General features: G+C 43.7%; 13 non-coding genes across 13 annotated transcripts; all 13 read right to left on the minus strand.

Moving 5' to 3' along the window:
* Positions 1 to 85: 85 nt before the first annotated feature.
* On the minus strand, positions 86 to 158 carry TRNAV-CAC (transfer RNA valine (anticodon CAC)). Its single transcript has one exon. It is a non-coding gene; the product is annotated as a tRNA-Val (tRNA).
* An 86-nt stretch (positions 159 to 244) lies between these two features.
* Positions 245 to 317, minus strand: TRNAV-AAC (transfer RNA valine (anticodon AAC)). Its single transcript has one exon. It is a non-coding gene; the product is annotated as a tRNA-Val (tRNA).
* Positions 318 to 1,255: 938 nt separating this feature from the next.
* Positions 1,256 to 1,328, minus strand: TRNAV-CAC (transfer RNA valine (anticodon CAC)). The gene has a single exon. It is a non-coding gene; the product is annotated as a tRNA-Val (tRNA).
* Positions 1,329 to 2,425: 1,097 nt separating this feature from the next.
* Positions 2,426 to 2,498, minus strand: TRNAV-CAC (transfer RNA valine (anticodon CAC)). The gene has a single exon. It is a non-coding gene; the product is annotated as a tRNA-Val (tRNA).
* Positions 2,499 to 3,425: 927 nt separating this feature from the next.
* Positions 3,426 to 3,498, minus strand: TRNAV-UAC (transfer RNA valine (anticodon UAC)). The gene has a single exon. It is a non-coding gene; the product is annotated as a tRNA-Val (tRNA).
* A 2,428-nt stretch (positions 3,499 to 5,926) lies between these two features.
* TRNAV-CAC (transfer RNA valine (anticodon CAC)) lies at positions 5,927 to 5,999 on the minus strand. Its single transcript has one exon. It is a non-coding gene; the product is annotated as a tRNA-Val (tRNA).
* An 86-nt stretch (positions 6,000 to 6,085) lies between these two features.
* On the minus strand, positions 6,086 to 6,158 carry TRNAV-UAC (transfer RNA valine (anticodon UAC)). Its single transcript has one exon. It is a non-coding gene; the product is annotated as a tRNA-Val (tRNA).
* Positions 6,159 to 8,423: 2,265 nt separating this feature from the next.
* TRNAV-AAC (transfer RNA valine (anticodon AAC)) lies at positions 8,424 to 8,496 on the minus strand. Its single transcript has one exon. It is a non-coding gene; the product is annotated as a tRNA-Val (tRNA).
* Positions 8,497 to 15,971: 7,475 nt separating this feature from the next.
* TRNAV-UAC (transfer RNA valine (anticodon UAC)) lies at positions 15,972 to 16,044 on the minus strand. Its single transcript has one exon. It is a non-coding gene; the product is annotated as a tRNA-Val (tRNA).
* A 97-nt stretch (positions 16,045 to 16,141) lies between these two features.
* On the minus strand, positions 16,142 to 16,214 carry TRNAV-CAC (transfer RNA valine (anticodon CAC)). Its single transcript has one exon. It is a non-coding gene; the product is annotated as a tRNA-Val (tRNA).
* Positions 16,215 to 16,300: 86 nt separating this feature from the next.
* Positions 16,301 to 16,373, minus strand: TRNAV-UAC (transfer RNA valine (anticodon UAC)). The gene has a single exon. It is a non-coding gene; the product is annotated as a tRNA-Val (tRNA).
* A 259-nt stretch (positions 16,374 to 16,632) lies between these two features.
* On the minus strand, positions 16,633 to 16,705 carry TRNAV-UAC (transfer RNA valine (anticodon UAC)). The gene has a single exon. It is a non-coding gene; the product is annotated as a tRNA-Val (tRNA).
* A 768-nt stretch (positions 16,706 to 17,473) lies between these two features.
* On the minus strand, positions 17,474 to 17,546 carry TRNAV-UAC (transfer RNA valine (anticodon UAC)). Its single transcript has one exon. It is a non-coding gene; the product is annotated as a tRNA-Val (tRNA).
* Positions 17,547 to 23,888: the final 6,342 nt, after the last annotated feature.

Consider the following 23,888-nt stretch of genomic DNA (forward strand, 5'->3'; position numbering starts at 1 on the left):
AAAAAACAAAAAATGCTGTGGTCATGGCAAGCAATAAAGAACAAGCACTGAAAGTCAAAAAGATCGTTTTCCAAGAGAAAAGCTGTGTTTCTGCCCAGTTTCGAACTGGGGACCTTTCGCGTGTGAGGCGAATGTGATAACCGCTACACTACAGAAACCAGATGCAAGGGCTTACTGTGGTGACAACAAGCAATTGAGATCAAGAACTGAAAGTCAAAAGCTTGGATACCAAAGTGTAACATCGTGTTTCTGCCCAGTTTCGAACTGGGGACCTTTCGCGTGTTAGGCCAACGTGATAACCACTACACTACAGAAACCGACAGCGGAAGGTTACTGTGGTCATGACGAGCCATCGAGAACAAAGACTCAACGTCAAATACTTTAATCTCAACGCCTAATGTCATGCTTCTATCCAGTTTCGAACTGGGGACCGTTCGCGTGTGAGGTGAACGTGACAACCACTACACTTCAGAAACTCCATGCAAAGGTAAAGATGGTTAAACATGCTGAAATGAACTTGAAAAAGAAAAAAACAGCCAGCCAAAGTCAAGAGGTCTTCCTCTATGTCTGAAGACAGGACAAAGTGCATTTTGCAACACAAGAACCTTTCATTTGTCAGGCTATTGGAGAAAAAGAACAAACAGGGAAACAAAACCATGCTCCACAAAACATTCTCATGCCTTTGTCCAAAAGCCAAAAAGAAAAAGCACCTAGATGCCTGCTTTCGCACCTTGATCCTATCAGGTGTTACTTGAATTAGGAACACTTAGACACTGTCAAAAACACACATGCTTGCCAAAACCAAAAACGGGTAGAAATAATCACATTGGTAAAAGTAATGCTCATTAAACCAGCAATAGAATATGCTAACTAAGGCTAATTAAGCCAACAATATACGTTTGTGATCAAAATAAAGAAAAGCCACATGTTTCTGCCCGGGATCAAAACAGGGAACTTTCAGGAGGATGGCAAACAGGACAATCACTACACTACGGTAACCAGACAAGAGCGTTTACTGTGGTCATGGCAAGCATTAAAGATCAAGCACTCATTGTCAAAAGCGCTAATTTGCAAGAAGAACGCTGTGTTTCTTCCCAGTTTCGAACTGAGGACCTTTCACGTGTAAAGCAAACGTGATAACCACTACACTACAGAAACCAACCGATTCAAACAAAAAAAAAATGCTGTGGTCATGGCAAGCAATAAAGAACAAGCACTGAAAGTCAAAAAGATCGTTTTCCAAGAGAAAAAGCTGTGTTTCTGCCCAGTTTCGAACTGGGGACCTTTCGCGTGTGAGGCGAATGTGATAACCGCTACACTACAGAAACCGGATGCAAGTGCTTACTGTGGTGACAACAAGCAATCGAGATCAAGAACTGAAAGTCAAAAGCTTGGATACCAAAGGGTAACAGCGTGTTTCTGCCCAGTTTCGAACTGGGGACCTTTCTCGTGTTAGGCGAACGTGATAACCACTACACTACAGACACCGGCTACGGAAGGTTACTGTGGTCATGACGAGCCATCGAGAACAAAGACTCAACGTCAAAAGCTTTAATATCAATGCCTAATGTCATGCTTCTGTCCAGTTTCAAACTGGGGACCGTTCGCGTGTGAGGTGAACGTGACAGCCACTACACTTCAGAAACTCCTTGCAAAGCTAAAGATGTTTAAACATGCTGAAATGAACTTGAAAAAGAAAAAAACAGCCAGCCAAAGTCAAGAGGTCTTCCTCTATGTCTGAAGACAGGACAAAGTGCAGTTTGCAAAACAGGAACCTTTCATTTGTCAGGCTATTGGAGAAAAAGAACAAACAGGGAAACAAAACCATGCTCCACAAAACATTCTCATGCCTTTGTCCAAAAGCCAAAAAGAAAAAGCACCTAGATGCCTGCTTTCGCACCTTGATCCTATCAGGTGTTACTTGAATTAGGAACACTTAGACACTGTTAAAAACACACATGCTTGCCAAAAGCAAAAACGGGTAGAAATAATCACATTGGTAAAAGTAATGCTCATTAAACCAGCAATAGAATATGCTAACTAAGGCTAATTAAGCCAACAATATACGTTTGTGATCAAAATAAAGAAAAGCCACATGTTTCTGCCCGGGATCAAAACAGGGAACTTTCAGGAGGATGGCAAACAGGACAATCACTACACTACAGTAACCAGACAAGAGCATTTACTGTGGTCATGGCAAGAATTAAAGATCAAGCACTCATTGTCAAAAGCGCTAGTTTGCAAGAGGAACGCTGTGTTTCTGCCCAGTTTCGAACTGAGGACCTTTCGCGTGTAAAGCTAAAGTGATAACCGCTACACTACAGAAACCAACCTATTCAAGCAAACAAAAAATGCTGTGGTCATGGCAAGCAATAAAGAACAAGCACTGAAAGTCAAAAAGATCGTTTTCCAAGAGAAAAAGCTGTGTTTCTGCCCAGTTTCGAACTGGGGACCTTTCGCGTGTGAGGCGAATGTGATAACCGCTACACTACAGAAACCGGATGCAAGTGCTTACTGTGGTGACAACAAGCAATCGAGATCAAGAACTGAAAGTCAAAAGCTTGGATACCAAAAGGTAACAGCGTGTTTCTGCCCAGTTTCGAACTGGGGACCTTTCTCGTGTTAGGCGAAAGTGATAACCACTACACTACAGACACCGGCTGCGGAATGTTACTGTGGTCATGACGAGCCATCGAGAACAAAGATTCAACGTCAAAAGCTTTAATATCAACGCCTAACGTCATGCTTCTATCCAGTTTCGAACTGGGGACCGTTCGCGTGTGAGGCGAACGTGACAACCACTACACTTCAGAAACTCCATGCAAAGGTAAAGATGTTTAAACATGCTGAAATGAACTTGAAAAAGAAAAAAACATCCAGCCAAAGTCAAGAGGTCTTCCTCTATGTCTGAAGACAGGACAAAGTGCATTTTGCAACACAGGAACCTTTCATTTGTCAGGCTATTGGAGAAAAAGAACAAACAGGGAAACAAAACCATGCTCCACAAAACATTCTCATGCCTTTGTCCAAAAGCCAAAAAGAAAAAGCACCTAGATGCCTGCTTTCGCACCTTGATCCTATCAGGTGTTACTTGAATTAGGAACAATTAGACACTGTCAAAAACACACATGCTTGCCAAAAGCAAAAACGGGTAGAAATAATCACATTGGTAAAAGTAATGCTCATTAAACCAGCAATAGAATATGCTAACTAACGCTAATTAAGCCAACAATATACGTTTGTGATCAAAATAAAGAAAAGCCACATGTTTCTGCCCGGGATCAAAACAGGGAACTTTCAGGAGGATGGCAAACAGGACAATCACTACACTACAGTAACCAGACAAGAGCGTTTACTGTGGTCATGGCAAGCATTGAAGATCAAGCACTCATTGTCAAAATCGGTAGTTTGCAAGAGAAACGCTGTGTTTCTGCCCAGTTTCAAACTGAGGACCTTTCGCGTGTAAAGCGAACGTGATAACCGCTACACTACAGAAACCAACCAATTCAAACAAACAAAAAATGCTGTGGTCATGGCAAGCAATAAAGAACAAGCACTGAAAGTCAAAAAGATCGTTTTCCAAGAGAAAAAGCTGTGTTTCTGCCCAGTTTCGAACTGGGGACCTTTCGCGTGTGAGGCGCACGTCATAACCGCTACACTACAGAAACCAGATGCAAGTGCTTACTGTGGTGACAACAAGCAATCGAGATCAAGAACTGAAAGTCAAAAGCTTGGATACCAAAGGGTAACAGCTTGTTTCTGCCCAGTTTCGAACTGGGGACCTTTCTCGTGTTAGGCGAACGTGATAACAACTACACTACAGACACAGGCTGCGGAAGGTTACTGTGGCCATGACGAGCCATCGAGAACAAAGACTCAACGTCAAAAGCTTTAATATCAACGCCTAAAGTCATGCTTCTGTCCAGTTTCAAACTGGGGACCGTTCGCGTGTGAGGTGAACGTGACAACCACTACACTTCAGAAACTCCATGCAAAGCTAAATATGTTTAAACATGCTGAAATGAACTTGAAAAAGAAAAAAACAGCCAGCCAAAGTCAAGAGGTCTTCCTCTATGTCTGAAGACAGGACAAAGTGCATTTTGCAACACAGGAACCTTTCATTTGTCAGGCTATTGGAGAAAAAGAACAAACAGGGAAACAAATCCATGCTTCACAAAACATTCTCATGCCGTTGTCCAAAAGCCAAAAAGAAAAAGCACCTAGATGCCTGCTTTCGCACCTTGATCCTATCAGGTGTTACTTGAATTAGGAACACTTAGACACTGTCAAAAACACACATGCTTGCCAAAAGCAAAAACGGGTAGAAATAATCACATTGGTAAAAGTAATGCTCATTAAACCAGCAATAGAATATGCTAACTAAGGCTAATTAAGCCAACAATATACGTTTGTGATCAAAATAAAGAAAAGCCACATGTTTCTGCCCGGGATCAAAACAGGGAACTTTCAGGAGGATGGCAAACAGGACAATCACTACACTACAGTAACCAGACAAGAGCGTTTACTGTGGTCATGGCAAGCATTAAAGATCAAGCACTCATTGTCAAAAGCACTAGTTTGCAAGAGGAACGCTGTGTTTCTTCCCAGTTTCGAACTGCGGACCTTTCGCGTGTAAAGTGAACGTGATAACCCCTACACTACAGAAACCAACCGATTCAAACAAACAAAAAATGCTGTGGTCATGGCAAGCAATAAAGAACAAGCACTGAAAGTCAAAAAGATCGTTTTCCAAGAGAAAAAGCTGTGTTTCTGCCCAGTTTCGAACTGGGGACCTTTCGCATGTGAGGATAACCTCTACACTACAGAAAGCGGATGCCAGCGCTTACTGTGGTGACAACAAGCAATCGAGATCAAGAACTGAAAGTCAAAATCTTGGATACCAAAGGGTAACAGCGTGTTTCTGCCCAGTTTCGAACTGAGGACCTTTTGCGTGTTAGGCGAACGTGATAACCACTACACTACAGAAACCGGCTGAGGAATGTTACTGTGGTCATGACGAGCCATCGAGAACAAAGACTCAACGTCAAAAGCTTTAATATCAACGCCTAATGTCATGCTTCTATCCAGTTTCTAACTGGGGACCGTTCGCGTGTGAGGTGAACGTGACAACCACTACACTTCAGAAACTCCATGCAAAGCTAAAGATGTTTAAACATGCTGAAATGAACTTGAAAAAGAAAAAAACAGCCAGCCAAAGTCAAGAGGTCTTCCTCTATGTCTGAAGACAGGACAAAGTGCATTTTGCAACACAGGAACCTTTCATTTGTCAGGCTATGGGAAAAAAGAACAAACAGAGAAACAAAACCATGCTCCACAAAACATTCTCATGCCTTTGTCCAAAAGCCAAAAAGAAAAAGCACCTAGATGCCTGCTTTCGCACCTTGATCCTATCAGGTGTTACTTGAATTAGGAACACTTAGACACTGTCAAAAACACACATGCTTGCCAAAAGCAAAAACGGGTAGAAATAATCACATTGGTAAAAGTAATGCTCATTAAACTAGCAAAAGAACATGCTAACTAATGCTAATTAAGCCAACAATATACGTTTGTGATCAAAATAAAGAAAAGCCACATGTTTCTGCCCGGGATCAAAACAGGGAACTTTCAGGAGGATGGCAAACAGGACAATCACTACACTACAGTAACCAGACAAGAGCATTTACTGCGGTCATGGCAAGCATTAAAGATCAAGCACTCATTGTCAAAAGCGCAAGTTTGCAAGAGAGACGCTGTGTTTCTGCCCAGTTTCGAACTGAGGACTTTTCGCATGTAAATCAAACGTGATAACTGCTACACTACAGAAACCAACCGATTCAAAAAAAACAAAAAATGCTGTGGTCATGGCAAGCAATAAAGAACAAGCACTGACAGTCAAAAAGATCGTTTTCCAAGAGAAAAGCTGTGTTTCTGCCCAGTTTCAAACTGGGGACCTTTCGCGTGTGAGGCGAACGTGATAACCGCTACACTACAGAAACCAGATGTAAGTGCTTACTGTGGTGACAACAAGCAATCGAGATCAAGAACTGAAAGTCAAAAGCTTGGATACCAGAGGGTAACAGCGTGTTTCTGCCCAGTTTCGAACTGGGGACCTTTCGCGTGTAAGGCGAACGTGATAACCACTACACTACAGAAACCAGCTGCGGAAGGTTACTGTGGTCATGTTGAGCCATCGAGAACAAAGACTCAATGTCAAAAGCTTTAATATCAACACCTAATGTCATGCTTCTATCCAGTTTCGAACTGGGGCCCGTTCGCGTGTGAGGTGAACGTGACAACCACTACACTTCAGAAACTCCATGCAAAGCTAAAGATGTTTAAACATGCTGAAATGAACTTGAAAAAGAAAAAAACATCCAGCCAAAGTCAAGAGGTCTTCCTCTATGTCTGAAGACAGGACAAAGTGCATTTTGCAACACAGGAACCTTTCATTTGTCAGGCTATTGGAGAAAAAGAACAAACAGGGAAACAAAACCATGCTCCACAAAACATTCTCATGCCTTTGTCCAAAAGCCAAAATGAAAAAGCACCTAGATGCCTGCTTTCGCACTTTGATCCTATCAGGTGTTACTTGAATTAGGAACACTTAGACACTGTCAAAAACACACATGCTTGCCAAAAGCAAAAACGGGTAGAAATAATCACATTGGTAAAAGTAATGCTCATTAAACCAGCAATAGAATATGCTAACTAATGCTAATTAAGCCAACAATATACGTTTGTGATCAAAATAAAGAAAAGCCACATGTTTCTGCACGGGATCAAAACAGGGAACTTTCAGGAGGATGGCAAACAGGACAATCACTACACTACAGTAACCAGACAAGAGCGTTTACTGTGGTCATGGCAAGCATTAAAGATCAAGCACTCATTGTCAAAAGCGCTAGTTTGCAAGAGAAACGCTGTGTTTCTGCCCAGTTTCGAACTTAGGACTTTTCGCGTGTAAAGCGAACGTGATAACCGCTACACTACAGAAACCAACCGCTTCAAAAAATCAAAAAATGCTGTGGTCATGGCAAGCAATATATAACAAGCACTGAAAGTCAAAAAGATCAGTTTCCAAGAGAAAAGCTGTGTTTCTGCCCAATTTCGAACTGGGGACCTCTCGCGTGTGAGGCGAACGTGTTTACCGCTACACTACAGAAACCAGAGGCAAGCACTTACTGTGGTGACAACAAGCAATCGAGATCAAGAACTGAAAGTCAAAAGCTTGGATACCAAAGGGTAACAGCGTGTTTCTGTCCAGTTTCGAACTGGGGACCTTTCACGTGTTAGGCAAACGTGATAACCACTACACTACAGAAACCAGCTGCGGAAGATTACTGTGGTCATGACGAGCCATCGAGAACAAAGACTCAACGTCAAAAGCTTTAATATCAACGCCTAATGTCATGCTTCCATCCAGTTTCGAACTCGGGACCGCTCGCGTGTGAGGTGAACGTGATAACCACTACACTTCAGAAACTCCATGCAAAGCTAAAGATGTTTAAACATGCTGAAATGAACTTGAAAAAGAAAAAAACATCCAGCTAAAGTCAAGAGGTCTTCCTCTATGTCTGAAGACAGGACAAAGTGCATTTTGCAACACAGGAACCTTTCATTTGTCAGGCTATTGGAGAAAAAGAACAAACAGGGATACAAAACCATGCTCCACAAAACATTCTCATGCCTTTGTCCAAAAGCCAAAAAGAAAAAGCACCTAGATGCCTGCTTTCGCACCTTGATCCTATCAGGTGTTACTTGAATTAGGAACACTTAGACACTGTCAAAAACACACATGCTTGCCAAAAGCAAAAACGGGTAGAAATAATCACATTGGTAAAAGTAATGCTCATTAAACCAGCAATAGAATATGCTAACTAATGCTAATTAAGCCAACAATATACGTTTGTGATCAAAATAAAGAAAAGCCACATGTTTCTGACCGGGATCAAAACAGGGAACTTTCAGGAGGATGGCAAACAGGACAATCACTACACTACAGTAACCAGACAAGAGCGTTTACTGTGGTCATGGCAAGCATTAAAGATCAAGAACTCATTGTCAAAAGCGCTAGTTTGCAAGAGAAACGCTGTGTTTCTGGCCAGTTTCGACCTGAGGACCTTTCGCGTGTTAAGCGAACGTGATAACCGCTACACTACAGAAACCAACCGATTAAAAAAACCAAAAAATGCTGTGGTCATGGCAAGCAATAAAGAACAAGCACTGAAAGTCAAAAAGATTGTTTTCCCAGAGAAAATCTGTGTTTCTGCCCAGTTTCGGACTGGGAACCTGACACGTGTGAGGCAAACGTGAAAACCTCTACACTACAGAAACAAGATGCAAGTGCTTACTGTGGTGACAACAAGCAATCAAGATCAAGAACTGAAAGTCAAAAGCTTGGATACCAAAGGGTAACATCGTGTTTCTGCCCAGTTTCGAACTGGGGACCTTTCGCGTGTTAGGCGAACGTGATAACCACTACAATACAGAAACCGGCTGCGAAAGGTTACTGTGGTCATGACGAGCCATCGAGAACAAAGACTCAACGTCAAAAGCTTTAATATCAACGCCTAATGTCATGCTTCTATCCAGTTTCAAACTGGGGACCGTTCGCGTGTGAGGTGAACGTGACAACCACTACACTTCAGAAACTCCATGCAAAGATAAAGAAGTTTAAACATTCTGAAATGAACTTGAAAAAGAAAAAAACATCCAGCCAAAGTCAAGAGGTCTTCCTCTATGTCTGAAGACAGGACAAAGTGCATTTTGCAACACAGGAACCTTTCATTTGTCAGGCTATTGGAAACAAGAACAAACAGGGAAACAAAACCATGCTCCACAAAACATTCTCATGCCTTTGTCCAAAAGCCAAAAAGAAAAAGCACCTAGATGCCTGCTTTCGCACCTTGATCCTATCAGGTGTTACTTGAATTAGGAACACTTAGACACTGTCAAAAACACACATGCTTGCCAAAAGCAAAAACGGGTAGAAATAATCACATTGGTAAAAGTAATGCTCATTAAACCAGCAATAGAATATGCTAACTAATGCTAATTAAGCCAACAATATACATTTGTGATCAAAATAAAGAAAAGCCACATGTTTCTGCCCGGGATCAAAACAGGGAACTTTCAGGAGGATGGTGATAGGAACTGAAGGAGTTAAATTGAGTTCTGTCTATGTTGCATTTTCTTGTTTAAAACTTATCTTTTCTGTTCCCTTGTGAACCAAGGTCAAATACTCCTGCTTTTTAGCCTACATGACTTTCTTTGTAGAAAACAAGTTGTGAAATCATTTTTTATAATGCGCATGTCTGTAAATGTTTAAATTCTTTGCTATAAAAGATGGAAGCCTAACTGATAAGCCAGAGGCGTCTTGGCAGGCATCCCGAGTGGTATTATACAGCTTGTGTCTGTGTTATCCTTCTCGACGGAGCAATCAATTAGAGACATATGGTGCCTTACACCCAAGAACATCGGTCCTTCAGAAGAAAGAGATATCTGAGGGATCCCGACAGTTTCCTGGCGCCCGAAACAGGGACCTGATATAGGCACCTCTCCAAGACTACCCGATCTACAGACCACTCCAGTTACTGATGAAATTGTGAACAGCAGACCTAAACACCTGGCCAGGTAAGCGATCAATTCTTCTCTTCTCTGCTCTTCATAATCTATCATTATAACTAAGGTCCGTATCAAGGGGAATCTAGTAGAGGAGGGGGCCGTAAAATCAGGTCCATATAAGAACTCTGAGGAAATCGGGTGTGACATGCATATGTAATTCCTGTCCGAATGAGAGGCTATTGCAGATTCTGCCTGTGTACTGCTATTTTTAGGAGAAGAACTGATGCAAATCATAACGGGTATGGTGATTGGACATTTGCAGGGACAACCCCAGACACAAACATAAAAAGTTTCATCACTTCAAGAAGGGAGAACAGTGGTGGGTATTGTTAGCATTGAATACACATGTCCCATTGAGTGACATGTTGAGAGGTCTGACATTACGGAATATAAGGCTGGGTGAACAGTTCATACTGCGCAGCCCGGACGGACAAGTTTTTCACAATAGACGGTTCCGCACTAGGAATAGAGGAGGTTGTTGAGTGACTGCCTTGATTTGAAGGACTGTGGAAAGTAGACAAATAAGCTGCACAGTAGGTATTCGTTCAAAGAGTGGTGATATTGCCTAACTGGGTCATGTGACAGCGTCCTTTCGGGGAGGTCACCGCCTAAGCTTAAATCAACACCCTTTACGAATAAACCTTGTGACAGATAAGAGTGTGACCGAATGAGCACAGGACCACGAAATGAGCCTGTGACAGGATATGACTGAAGAACCCCGATAAATGGATACTTTGTTTACAATCCTGTGTGTTGTGGGAGTGTTACTGTTCGGATGCTACCTAGCATATAAGTACACGAGACACGTAGTACAAGGAGGAACAGACACCCCGTTTAACCTGTTGGCACCTTAGGAAGAAGGTAACGAGGTATAGTAGAGCCTAGTCTTGAGCTTACCCAATACACCACCTAAGGCAGGGGACTAACAGGAAGAAACAAGAGAAACAGGATAGAAAGATGGGGAACAGTCAGGGAAAGACACCTGAAGAAGGAGACCGGTTATGTGATATAATTGAGGATAGATATGGAAGTAGTGCAGCAAAGAACCTGGAAAAAGTATTAATCAAATCCAAAGTGCAAGATAGGCAGGCTGTGTGAATCCTTGTATATATGTCTATGAGAACCTCTGAATAAGATGAGAGATGAGTAATTGAGTAAAAAAAAAAAAAAAAAAAAAATCAGTGAATGAGCACGTATGAATGAATCATCACACATCATTTTTGTGTCAAGAGATTTGTGGTGGAATCCCGGACAGATGCGTTATAGATATTTCAAATCTACATCTGAGACTGAATGAATTGAGTAATGATATAGTTCGTGTTATATGTGGCATTGCATTGTAAAGTTTCCTGAATGCATTTGGCCAGAAAAAGGGCAAGGCATGGTTAATCTCATTATACAGTTATCTGCCCTTACAGTGAAATCCCGTGATTTTGAGTTTCTTTGTAGAAATTGATTTTGATAAGTCTAAAGAACTACAGAATTCTGTGAAGGACGACGCTGCATTCTGACGGGAGGGGGGAAGGATGGAGCTGCGCAGTTTCTTCTCCCTTCGCTCTTATCTCTGCTGAGTGTGAGCTGTGCTCAAAATTCTCTGTAATTCTATCCGTAAGGTACGCGCTGAAAGATTTGTGCATTTTAAAGCAACAGTACTTAATTGAAGATTGGAAGTTAAAAGTAAGATATGGTGCCTAATTTAGAAGGGAATTGTAAGTGATTGTTTGGTCATTGTAAGTGATTGCTTGGTCATTAATGTGTTTGAACCTGCTTCTAGTTGTGTGATTGATTTGTATAGCAAATTGTGTCAAATTACAAAAGACAGAGAAGGAAGGAAGCAGTAAAACAAGTGGGACAAATATTGAAAAAGGCAAAAATACCAGAGTGTGAATGTTTGGATGTACAAAAAGGCACAGACAAGGGAAGAAAATAGCAAGTGAATAAATGATGCTTGAGAATGTGCAGCAGTATGGAAGGTGTATTATGAATGTTTGATTGACAAAGTGTAACCAGAGACCCAGACAAAACAGATGGACTTGTAAACACTGTGGTCAGACTCAGACAAACCCAGACTGAATAGCTACTTGTGTGACCTGTGCTACTGACCTAAGCGAATTGCACTAAATCCTATCCAGACAAGATATGGATATGCAGTAGTATACTCACATGAGGTAATCCGAGTGGAACCACTCTCTCCTCACATGTCGGCGCAGGAGGCAGAGTTGAAGGCACTCACTGAGGCGTGTAGAGCCGCTGCAGGTAAAGTCGCTTATATTTTCACAGATTCGAAGCCCATTAAAAATGCAGAGCTGGTGAAACAATTGATGGAGGCATTGATGTTACCAGTCCAGGTTGGCATTGTCAAGGTAAAAGCACACACAAAGGTGACTCCGTGGAGGTAGAGGGCAATAGAAGGGCGAACGAGGCTGCTAAAATAGCACAAGGCGGCCTAGAGAGAGCAGTGGACGGTGGCGGGGAGTCAGCGTATTCCAGCCACATTGGGTCTAGATGTCCTGAAATCCCTCCAGCAAAAGGCTGCCCAAACAGAGAAGGTACACCGGGGGAGACTGGGAGCTGAGCTGAACTCAAATGGAGTATGGGAGAATAAGGATAAAATGTGCCCACCAAAGTCCCTGTTCCCAATCATGGCGCAAGCAGCACATGGCCCCAATCACACCTCAAAAAGTCACATGTGTGCCATGGTAGATGCCTTCTGGATCGCTCCTGGTTTCAGTTACACAGCCGCGAAACTTGTACAATCATGCCTCATCTGTGCACAGCACAACCCAGGTAAAACAGTAAAAGTCCCTAAGAAAGCGACACCTAGGCCTCTCTACCCGTTTCAGAGACGGCAGATTGACGACATACAGCTACCAAGGTAGGAGTGTATGCAAATATCCTAGTATGTGTAGATCTCTTCTCTGGATGGCCAGAGGCCTACCCGGTGAAAACGGCTACAGCTCGAGCCACTGCAAAGAAACTGGTGATGGAACTAGTACCACGATTCGGTGTCCCTGAAACAATTGAATCAGACAGAGGTACACACTTTACTGCTGAGGTAATGCAAAATGTAATGCAAATGATAGGTGTAGAACAAGCATTTCATACACCCTACCACCCACAGAGTTCAGGGAAGGTAGAAAGAATGAACGGGACACTAAAATTGAAAATACAGAAAACCATGGAGCAGACCCATAGACCACGGCCAGAGTGTCTCCCATTAGCATTATTCTCAGTAGGGTACACACCCACGGGGAAAGCTAAACTGTCACCCTTCGAGATACTGTTTGGAAGACCACCGAACACAGGGTTGTACTACCCACAGGTCTTAACACTCAATGTGGATAATTTGACAAGTTATGTAATCCAGTTGCAAAAGCATTTAACTCAAATGCATTCTCTAGTTTTCTCTTCCATTCCAGATCCAGATAGTGTGGAAGGAACTCACTGTCTGCAACCTGGTGATTACGTATATGTCAAGAAACACTCCAGAAAGACCCTTGAACCCCGATATCAGGGACCTTACCAAGTACTCCTGACAACGCCTACTTCTGTTAAGTTGGAAGGACGACCAACCTGGATCCACGCATCACATTGCAAACTAGCCACAGGAGTTAACAAAGCATAAGAGTGCATAATGTTTTGGTTTGGTTTTGCTGCATTTTCTGTAATAATGGTAGCTGCGTGGGACAATCTAAATTCTCCAATGTCCTTGAATAATAAGTTTATACAACATCATGAAAAATTACTGAATGATTGGTTAAATGACACTCAGCCTCCAGCAGATTGCTGGATCTGCACACATTTACCAATATCGGCCACTAGTATTCCGTTCCTTGTTATTCCTGTGCCACCCGAGGAATTATTTGCCTGGACCAGTTGTTCTGATACACTCGCTAATAATGCCACAAATAATGTGAAGTTATGGAACACAACTGTTGGAATACCTATTGTGAGATGGGTAGGATACCCTTGGTGGCAGGGTAACCTTTCAGGAAGTAATGCACACCTTCAATATCTGGCATATAAAGGGGGGGCTTGGGTACCCAGGAATAGAACTCGATTAACCTACCTGGGGCAAATTCCAATGTATGGCCTACAAGTTAGTTTTAATGTAACTTCCCACTCTACTGATGCCTTCAAACCAATACTGCTAGAAAGAAGGTTGCATAACACGTCCTGGGAGTATTCCAATTTATTTCCCCAGGGCAATAATGAAACTTGTTTTAATATTTCAGGTAATATACCTTGCAACGAGTTATCTGGATATGAGAAAGGAATTCCCACCTGTGGAAATCCCGATGTAGGGTATTGTAGCCCTTTAGGACAACTTCCAAATTGGTGTATGCTTCAGAATGTATCTGCATTCATAGATTTGGTTCATAGACTGGTATTACAACATTCAGCCCTATGGGACCTACCTAGTGACATGTACTGGATATGTGGAGACAATGCATATAAATGGTTACCAGTAGGGGTTTTAGGTTGACATCTTATTTCTGGCATGAAGGAGCGTACTCTTGTGATGTCAGACGTGGCCTTAGTAACTGGGGGATGGAGAGGGTAAAAGAAGATACCTGTCTCCCTCGGGCAACCCGTCGGCCTGGGATAGTACCTGGTGAATAGGGCACTATCAGCTGTCGTTGCAGGATCCAGTGTTCCAGATTGTGAAGAATAAAGATGTCAAAGGGGGAATGATAGGAACTGAAGGAGTTAAATTGAGTTCTGTCTATGTTGCATTTTCTTGTTTAAAACTTATCTTTTCTGTTCCTTTGTGAACCAAGGTCAAATACTCCTGCTTTTTAGCCTACATGACTTTCTTTGTAGAAAACAAGTTGTGAAATCATTTTTTATACTGCGCATGTCTGTAAATGTTTAAATTCTTTGCTATAAAAGATGGAAGCCTAACTGATAAGCCAGAGGCGTCTTGGCAGGCATCCCGAGTGGTATTATACAGCTTGTGTCTGTGTTATCCTTCTCGACGGAGCAATCAATTAGAGACATATGGTGCCTTACACCCAAGAACATCGGTCCTTCAGAAGAAAGAGATATCTGAGGGATCCCGACAATGGCAAACAGGACAATCACTACACTACAGTAACCAGACAAGAGCGTTTACTGTGGTCATGGCAAGCATTAAAGATCAAGCACTCATTGTCAAAAGCGCTGATTTGCAAGAGAAACGCTGTGTTTCTGCCCAGTTTCGAACTGGGGACCTGTCACGTGTGAGGGGAACGTGATAACCGCTACACTACAGAAACCAGATGCACGCGCTTACTGTGGTGACAACAAGCAATCAAGATCAAGAACTGAAAGTCAAAAGCTTGGATACCAAAGGGTAACAGCATGTTTCTGCCCAGTTTCGAACTGGTTACCCTTCACGTGTTAGGCGAACGTGATAACCGCTACACTACAGAAACCAGATGCAAGCGCTTACTGTGGTGACAACAAGCAATCAAGATCAAGAACTGAAAGTCAAAAGCTTGGATACCAAAGGGTAACAGCGTGTTTCTGCCCAGTTTCGAACTGGTTACCCTTCGCGTGTTAGGCGAACGTGATAACCACTACACTACAGAAACCGGCTGTGGAAGGTTACTGTGGTCATGACGAGCCATCGAGAACAAAGATTCAACGTTAAAAGCTTTAATATCAACTCCTAATGTCATGCTTCTATCTAGTTTCGAACTGGGGACCGTTAGCGTGTGAGGTGAACGTGACAACCACTACACTTCAGCAACTCCACGCAAAGCTAAAGATGTTTAAACATGCTGAAATGAACTTGAAAAAGAAAAAAACAGCCAGCCAAAGTCAAGAGGTCTTCCTCTATGTCTGAAGACAGGACAAAGTGCATTTTGCAACACAGGAACCTTTCATTTGTCAGGCTATTGGAGAAAAAGAACAAACAGGGAAACAAAACCATGCTCCACAAAACATTCTCATGCCTTTGTCCAAAAGCCAAAAAGAAAAAGCACCTAGATGCCTGCTTTCGCACCTTGATCCTATCAGGTGTTACTTGAATTAGGAACACTTAGACACTGTCAAAAACACACATGCTTGCCAAAAGCAAAAACGGGTAGAAATAATCACATTGGTAAAAGTAATGCTCATTAAACCAGCAATAGAATATGCTAACTAAGGCTAATTAAGCCAACAATATACGTTTGTGATCAAAATAAAGAAAAGCCACATGTTTCTGCCCGGGATCAAAACAGGGAACTTTCAGGAGGATGGCAAACAGGACAATCACTACACTACAGTAACCAGACAAGAGCATTTACTGTGGACATGGCAAGCATTAAAGATCAAGCACTATTTGTCAAAAGCACCAGTTTGCAAGAGGAACGCTGTGTTTCTGCCCAGTTTCGAACTGAGGACCTATCGCGTGTAAAGCGAACGTGATAACCGCTACACTACAGAAACCAACCAATTCAATCCAACAAAAAATGCTGTGGTCATGGCAAGCAATAAAGAACAAGCAGTGAAAGTCAAAAAGCTCGTTTTCCAAGAGAAAAAGCTGTGTCTCTGCCCAGATTCGAACTGGGGACCTTTCGCGTGTGAGGCGAACGTGATAACCGCTACACTACAGAAACCAGATGCAAGCGCTTACTGTGGTGACAACAAGCAATCGAGATCAAGAACTGAAAGTCAAAAGCTTGGATACCAAAGGGTAACAGCGTGTTTCTGCCCAGTTTCGAACTGAGGACCTTTCGCGTGTAAAGCGAACGTGATAACCGCTACACTACAGAAACCAACCGATTAAAAAAAACAAACAAAAAATGCTGTGGTCATGGCAAGCAATAAAGAACAAGCACTGAAAGACAAAAAGATCATTTTCCAAGAGAAAAGCTGTGTTTCTGCCCAGTTTCGAACTGGGGACCAGTCACGTGTGAGGCGAACGTGATAACCGCTACACTACAGAAACCAGACACAAGCGCTTACTGTGGTGACAACAAGCAATCGAGATCAAGAACTGAAAGTCAAAAGCTTGAATACCAAAGGGTAACAGCGTGTTTCTGCCCAGATTCGAACTGGGGACCTTTCGCGTGTAAGGCGAACGTGATAACCACTACACTACAGAAACCAGCTGCGGAAGGTAACTGTGGTCATGACGAGCCATCGAGAACAAAGACTCAACGTCAAAAGCTTTAACATCAACGCCTAATTTCATGCTTCTATCCAGTTTCGAACTGGGGACCGTTCACGTGTGAGGTGAACGTGACAACCACTACACTTCAGAAACTCCATGCAAAAGTAAAGATGTTTTAACATGCTGAAATGAACTTGAAAAAGAAAAAAACAGCCAGCCAAAGTCAAGAGGTCTTCCTCTATGTCTGAAGACAGGACAAAGTGCATTTTGCAACACAGGAACCTTTCATTTGTCAGGCTATTGGAGAAAAAGAACAAACAGGGAAACAAAACCATGCTCCACAAAACATTCTCATGCCTTTGTCCAAAAGCCAAAAAGAATAAGCACCTAGATGCCTGCTTTCGCACCTTGATCCTATCAGGTGTTACTTGAATTAGGAACACTTAGACACTGTCAAAAACACACATGCTTGCCAAAAGCAAAAACGGGTAGAAATAATCACATTGGTAAAAGTAATGCTCATTAAACCAGCAATAGAATATGCTAACTATGGCTAATTAAGCCAACAATATACGTTTGTGATCAAAATAAAGAAAAGCCACATGTTTCTGCCCGGGATCAAAAAAGGCAACTTTCAGGAGAATGGCAAACAGGACAATCACTACACTACAGTAACCAGACAAGAGCATTTACTGTGGTCATGGCAAGCATTAAAGATCAAGCACTCATTGTCAAAAGCGCTAGTTTGCAAGAGGAACGCAGTGTTTCTGCCCAGTTTCGAACTGAGGACCTTTCGCGTGTAAAGCAAACGTGATAACCACTACACTACAGAAACCAACCAATTCAAACAAACAAAAAATGCTGTGGTCATGGCAAGCAATAAAGAACAAGCACTGAAAGTCAAAAAGATTATTTTCCAAGAGAAATAGCTGTGTTTCTGCCCAGTTTCAAACTGGGGACCTTTCGCGTGTGAGGCGCACGTGATAACCGCTACACTACAGAAACCAGATGCAAGCGCTTACTGTGGTGACAACAAGCAATCGAGATCAAGAACTGAAAGTCAAAAGCTTGGATACCAAAGGGTAACAGCTTGTTTTTGCCCAGTTTCGAATTGGGGACCTTTCGCGTGTTAGGCGAACGTGATAACCACTACACTACAGAAACCGGCTGCGGAAGGTTACTGTGGTCATGACGAGCCATCGAGAACAAAGACTCAACGTCAAAAGCTTTAATATCAACGCCTAATGTCATGCGTCTACCCAGTTTCGAACTGGGGACCGTTCGCGTGTGAGGTGAACGTGACAACCACTAAACTTCAGAAACTCCATGCAAAGCTAAAGATGTTTAAACATGCTGAAATGAACTTGAAAAAGAAAAAAACAGCCAGCCAAAGTCAAGAGGTCTTCCTCTATGTCTGAAGACAGGACAAAGTGCATTTTGCAACACAGGAACCTTTCATTTGTCAGTAGAGTTGAGCGATACCGTCCGATACTTCAAAGTATCGGATCGGAATGGATCGGCCGATCTTAAAAAAAAGTATCGGTATCGCCGATTCCGATACCGGAAGTCCCATTCAAGTCTATGGGACTTCCGATATCGGAATAAGAAAAACCCTGTTTGTGCCTTGTACAGCCTCTCTGGGGTCTGTACGGGCCTTTCGGGGGGCTGTGCCGGCCTGCCAGGGGGTCTGTGCAGGCTCCGGTGTTCTGTGCCGGCCTGCCGGGGGGCTGTGCCGGCCTGCCGGTGGGGCTGTGCAGGCTCCGGTGGGCTGTGCCGGCCTGCCGGGGGGCTGTGCAGGCTCCGGTGGGCTGTGCTGGCCTGCCGGGGGGCTGTGCCGGCCTGCCGGTGGTCTGTGCAGGCTCCGGTGGGCTGTGCCGGCATGCCGGGGGGTGTGCCGGCCTGCCGGGGTGCTGTGCAGGCTTCGGGGGTCTGTGCAGGCATCGTCCGATGGGACTACAAGTCCCATCGGGCGATGCCTGCTACCATGACAGTGATTGACACATTAGCCAATGATGGGACAGTAGTCCCATCATCCGGCTAATGTGTTGAATGTAAAAAAAAAATAAAAAATTACATGCTACATACATGCTACATTCATACTACATACTACATACATGCTACATTCATACTACATATATACTACATGCAACATACATACTGCATATATACTACATGCATGCAACATGCATACTACATATATACTACATGCAACATACATACTACATATATACTACATGCATGCAACATGCATACTACATATATACTACATGCTACATACATACTACATATATGCTACATATATACTACATGCATGCTACATACATACTGCATGCTACATACATACTACATATATGCTACATACATACTACATATTTACTACATGCATGCTACATACATACTGCATGCTACATACATACTACATGCTACATACATACCACATATATACTACATACATACTACATGCATGCTACATGCTACATACATACCACATACATACTACATACATACTACATACATACTACATGCATGCTACATACATACTACATGCTACATACATACTACATATATACTACATGCATGCTACAAACATACTACATGCTACATAAATACTACATATATACTACATGCTACATACATACTACATGCATGCTACATACATACTACATGCATGCTACATACATACTACATGCTACATACATACCACATACATACTACATATATACTACATGCATGCTACATACATACTGCATGCTACATACATACTACATACATACTACATATATACTACATGCATGCTACATACATACTGCATGCTACATGCATGCTACATACATACTACATACATACTACATGCTAAATACATACCACATATATACTACATACATACTACATACAATACATTCATACAATACATACATAGACATACAGTACATATAACATAGAGTAACATACTTACCAATACTTGTCACATTGTTCCCCGAAGCCATTGTCTTTTACGGAATAAATATTAACATAACAAACCACAAAAATACTCACCCATGATCCGAAGCAGTCCACGAGTGTGTACCACGACGATCTTGGGTAGAGAACTGCAGCATCAGCTGATGCTGCCGTTCTCTACGGGCTGCAGGAATCCAATGACGGAAGGTAGGTATCCTTCCGCACTGTATTCCTCCGCCACTTAAAAAAAAAAAAAGTCCCTAGTCTCACTTTATGCCATTGCTGTGTGGGAATTTCCCGACCCTAGGGCCACGAGGTCGGCGACTTACGTGCCAAAGTCGCGTTTCAAAAGTTTGTTTTGCGCTCTTTTTCAGCCAATCAGGATCCACGGACACTGTGGGCAACGTGATGACATAGGCACGGGTCACCACCATCTTTCAGAAGGGCATGCAAGTGATTGGCTTGCTTTGGTGGGCGTCACAGGGGGTATAAAAGGGCGTGCACGCCGACCGCCATCTTACTTCTGCCGATCTTAGTATAGGGAGAGGTTGCTGCTGATTCTGTAGGGAGAGCGTTAGGCAGGGAAGAAGACAAAAAAACTGCTTCTGCTGCTAGCGATTTGGCCTGCACAACACACAAGTCACTGTGTGTGCAGTGCAAGGGGAGGCTATATTGTGGTGTATCAGTGGTGTTGGTTGTTGGGCTGCCTTTTAAGGCTTCCTGACACGCTGGCATTGCTGTTTACCCACTGCTCCGCAAACTGCTTTTTTAAAAGCAATCCAATCTCCCTTATCCTCTCGTCACTTTGGTCACAGGCAGCTGTGCCATCGAGCGTGTCACATAGCGCTCAGATATCAGTGGGCCGCACACAATCCACAAGTGTCCAGTGTCCAAAAGTGTACGCAGAGATTCAAAATCTCCATTATCCTCTTGTCACTTTGGTCACAGGCAGCTGTGCCATCGAGCGTGTCACATAGCGCTCAGATATCAGTGGGCCGCACACAATCCACAAGTGTCCAGTGTCCAAAAGTGTACGCAGAGATTCAAAATCTCCATTATCCTCTCGTCACTTTGGTCACAGGCAGCTGTGCCATCGAGCGTGTCACATAGCGCTCAGATATCAGTGGGCCTCACACAATCCACAAGTGTCCACTGTCCAAAAGTGTACGCAGAGATTCAAAATCTCCATTATCCTCTCGTCACTTTGGTCACAGGCAGCTGTGCCATCGAGCGTGTCACATAGCGCTCAGATATCAGTGGGCCGCACACAATCCACAAGTGTCCAGTGTCCAAAAGTGTACGCAGAGATTCAAAATCTCCATTATCCTCAAGTCACTTTGGTCACAGGCAGCTGTGCCATCGAGCGTGTCACATAGCGCTCAGATATCAGTGGGCCGCACACAATCCACAAGTGTCCACTGTCCACAAGTGTACGCAGAGATTCAAAATCTCCATTATCCTCTTGTCACTTTGGTCACAGGCAGCTGTGCCATCGAGCGTGTCACATAGCACTCAGATATCAGTGGGCCGCACACAATCCACAAGTGTCCACTGTCCACAAGTGTACGCAGAGATTCAAAATCTCCATTATCCTCTCGTCACTTTGGTCACAGGCAGCTGTGCCATCGAGCGTGTCACATAGCGCTCAGATATCAGTGGGCCTCACACAATCTACAAGTGTCCAGTGTCCAAAAGTGTACTCAGAGATTCAAAATCTCCATTATCCTCTCGTCACTTTGGTCACAGGCAGCTGTGCCATCGAGCGTGTCACATAGCGCTCAGTTATCAGTGGGCCGCACACAATCCACAAGTGTCCACTGTCCACAAGTGTACGCAGAGATTCAAAATCTCCATTATCCTCTCGTCACTTTGGTCACAGGCAGCTGTGCCATCGAACGTGTCACATAGCGCTCAGATATCAGTGGGCCGCACACAATCCACAAGTGTCCACTGTCAACAAGTGTACGCAGAGATTCAAAATCTCCATTATCCTCTCGTCACTTTGGTCACAGGCAGCTGTGCCATCGAGCGTGTCACATAGCGCTCAGATATCAGTGGGCCGCACACAATCCACAAGTGTCCACTGTCCACAAGTGTACGCAGAGATTCAAAATCTCCATTATCCTCTCGTCACTTTGGTCACAGGCAGCTGTGCCATCGAGCGTGTCACATAGCGCTCAGATATCAGTGGGCCGCACACAATCCACAAGTGTCCAGTGTCAAAAAGTGTACGCAGAGATTCAAAATCTCCATTATCCTCTCGTCATTTTGGTCACAGGCAGCTGTACCATCGAGCGTGTCACATAGCGCTCAGATATCAGTGGGCCGCACACAATCTACAAGTGTCCACTGTCCACAAGTGTACGCAGAGATTCAAAATCTCCATTATCCTCTCGTCACTTTGGTCACAGGCAGCTGTGCCATCGAGCGTGTCACATAGCGCTCAGATATCAGTGGGCCGCACACAATCCACAAGTGTCCAGAGTCCTAAAGTGTACGCAGAGATTCAAAATCTCCATTATCCTCTCGTCACTTTGGTCACAGGCAGCTGTGCCATCGAGCGTGTCACATAGCGCTCAGATATCAGTGGGCCACACACAATCCACAAGTGTCCACTGTCCACAAGTGTGTGCAGAAATTCTAAAACTCCCCTGTCCTATAGACACCTTGTACCTTGTTTTACATTACTATATAGTTTGTTGGATTTTGTCTACATTTCTACCAAAAATGAGGAAGGCTGGTGGAAGAGGCCTTGGAATTGGGCGGGGGTTGGCAGCTGGTAATGATGGTGTTGGTGGTGGATCTGATGGTAGTGGCAAGAGCAAAATAGGACCGAATGCAGGAGGTGCTGACCCTGCGTCATCGTCTGGCTACATAAGGACTCCAACGCTTAGTTTTCTAGGAGTTGGCAAACCGCTTTTAAAGGCAGAGCATCAGGAAAAAGTTTTGTCTTACATTGCTGACTCAGCCTCCAGCTCTATCGCCTCCTCTTCTTCAGTTGTAAAAAGTAAAAGCACTGAGTCGTCATTGGAGGCTCATGTTCATGAACCACACCTTTCCTTGTGTCCTTCACCCCAACCAAGATTGAAGGATGACGCAGGCCATACTACTGATTACTCCATGGAGCTGTTTTCACATACCATGCCTGGATTATCAAGTCAAATGGTGAATTACCCAGGCCAAGATGAATCTGACATGGAGTGCACTGATGCACAGCCGCTGATGGATGATTCTGCTGGTACATTCACTCAGAGCACTACATTGTCCTCGCAGTGTACAGAGCCAGATTTTGACCCTGATGAGACTCAGGTGCCCCTTCCCGCACACTATACCACCATACACGGTGACACAGAGAAAGGTGCACATGACATAGAAGAGGGGGTGATGGATGACCCAGTTGTTGACCCAGATTGGCATCCATTGGGGGAAGAGGGTGCTGCTTCCAATAGCTCAGATGAGGAGCATCCACAGCAGACATCGACATCGCAACAGCTGTTATCTGGCAGGCCCGGAGCACTCCAAAGACAGGTTCCAAACATCAAAAGAGTTGCTGGACAGCTTGTCCAGAGGGTCAAAAGATCACAGCGTGCTAGGCCGCAAAATGTCTGCCAAAGTAGGAAGAGTGCAGTGTGGCAGTTTTTTGAACAAAATCCTCATGATCAGGCCAAGGTTATCTGTAAGAAGTGCACAAAGACCTTTAGCCGAGGGAAAAATCTGAAAAATTTGAATACCAGTTGCATGCTTAGACATTTAACCAGCATGCACTTGCAAGCGTGGACACAACACCAAACCTCAAGTGCCACATGTGCAACTGATCACAACGAAGGTAGTCAGCAACGCTACATTGTTTCCCCCACTGTAAGCCCACCGGTTAGCACAGCAGCAAATGTTGAGGTGTCGTTGCAAGGCCACAGCAGTCAGGGGATCCCACTGTTATATCAACGAAAGACTGATTCTAGGCCATCAGAAAGAACAACAACTCCATCACCATCATCAACCCTCTCTCAGTCCGCCCTGTCCACCGCTACTTCCACCATATGCAGCTCTCAAGTCCAGCTCACCCTCCCAGACACTATGAGTAGGTCAAGAAAGTACTCAGTGTCTCATCCGTGTACACTGGGTTTGAACGCCCACATTGCCAAACTAATCTCGTTTGAGATGATGCCCTTTCGGTTGGTGGAAAGCACAGCTTTCCGCGAACTCATGGCCTATGCAGTACCACGCTATGACCTACCCA

This window comes from Dendrobates tinctorius, unplaced genomic scaffold (assembly GCF_039654945.1).
Source record: "Dendrobates tinctorius isolate UK_male_01 unplaced genomic scaffold, ASM3965494v1 ptg000332l, whole genome shotgun sequence".
NCBI classification, from domain to species: domain Eukaryota; kingdom Metazoa; phylum Chordata; class Amphibia; order Anura; family Dendrobatidae; genus Dendrobates; species Dendrobates tinctorius.